Source organism: Arachis hypogaea, chromosome 4 (assembly GCF_003086295.3).
Source record: "Arachis hypogaea cultivar Tifrunner chromosome 4, arahy.Tifrunner.gnm2.J5K5, whole genome shotgun sequence".
NCBI classification, from domain to species: domain Eukaryota; kingdom Viridiplantae; phylum Streptophyta; class Magnoliopsida; order Fabales; family Fabaceae; genus Arachis; species Arachis hypogaea.
In genome coordinates, this window is record NC_092039.1 from 38,658,531 (window position 1) to 38,660,028 (window position 1,498).

Below are 1,498 nucleotides of genomic sequence, written 5' to 3' on the forward strand. Positions count from 1 at the left end.
GATTCCATATTTTCTTGTTCTCTTCTCTTTCATAAGAGCAGGAGCAAAGACAAAAGCATTCTTGTTGAGGCTGACCCTGAACCTGAAAGGACCTTGAAGCGAAAGCTAAGAGAAGCTAAGGCACAATTCTCTGTAGAGGACCTAACCGAATTCTTCAAAGAAGAAGAACTCATGGCAGCCGAAAACAACAACAATGCCAACAATGCAAGGAAGGTGTTGGGTGACTTTACTGCACCTACTCCCGACTTCTATGGGAGAAGCATCTCTATCCCTGCCATTGGAGCAAACAACTTTGAGCTTAAGCCTCAATTAGTTTCTCTAATGCAACAGAATTGCAAGTTCCATGGACTTCCATTGGAAGATCCTCATCAGTTCTTAGCTGAATTCTTGCAAATCTGTGACACTATCAAGACTAATGGGGTTGACCCTGAGGTCTACAGACTTATGCTATTCCCTTTTGCTGTAAGAGACAGAGCTAGGACATGGTTGGACTCACAACCTAAAGAAAGCCTGAACTCTTGGGAAAAGCTAGTCAATGCCTCCTTGGCAAAGTTCTTTCCACCTCAAAAATTGAGCAAGCTTAGAGTGGAAGTCCAAACCTTCAGACAGAAGGAAGGAGAATCCCTCTATGAAGCTTGGGAAAGATACAAACAATTAACCAGAAAATGTCCATCTAATATGCTTTCTGAATGGAGCATCATAGGTATTTTCTATGATGGTCTCTCTGAACTGTCCAAGATGTCTTTGGATAGCTCTGCTGGAGGATCTCTTCATCTGAAGAAGACGCCTACAGAAGCTCAAGAGCTGATTGAAATGGTTGCAAATAACCAATTCATGTACACTTCTGAAAGGAATCCTGTAAACAATGGAACTAGTCAGAAGAAAGGAGTTCTTGAGATTGACACTCTGAATGCCATATTGGCTTAGAATAAAATATTGACTCAGCAAGTCAATTTGATTTCTCAAAGTCTGTCTGGGATGCAAAATGCACCAAGCAGTACTAAGGAAGCTTCATCTGAGGACGAAGCTTATGATCCTGAGAACCCCTCAATGGAAGAGGTGAATTACATGGGAGAACCCTATGGAAACACCTACAATCCGTCATGGAGAAATCATCCAAATTTTTTATGGAAGGATCAACAGAGACCTCAACAAGGTTTCAACAATAATAATGGTGGGAGAAACAGGTTTAGCAATAGCAAACCTTTTCCATCATCTTCTCAGCAACAGACAGAGAGTTCTAAGCAGAATACCTCTGACTTGGCAACCATGGTCTCTGATCTAATCAAAACCACTCAAAGTTTCATGACTGAAACTAGGTCCTCCATTAGAAACTTGGAGGGACAAGTTGGTCAGCTGAGCAAGAAAATTACTGAACTCCCTCCTAGTACTCTTTCAAGCAATACAGAAGAAAATCCAAAAGGAGAGTGCAAGGCCATCAACATGGCCGAATTTGGAGAGGAGGAAGAGGCAGTGAATGTCACTGAGGAAGACCTCA

General features: G+C 42.0%; 1 non-coding gene across 1 annotated transcript; it reads right to left on the bottom strand.

The window, feature by feature from the left end:
- Window positions 1-576: 576 nt before the first annotated feature.
- LOC112799198 (small nucleolar RNA R71) lies at window positions 577-684 on the bottom strand. The gene has a single exon (XR_003200774.1). It is a non-coding gene; the product is annotated as a small nucleolar RNA R71 (small nucleolar RNA).
- Window positions 685-1,498: the final 814 nt, after the last annotated feature.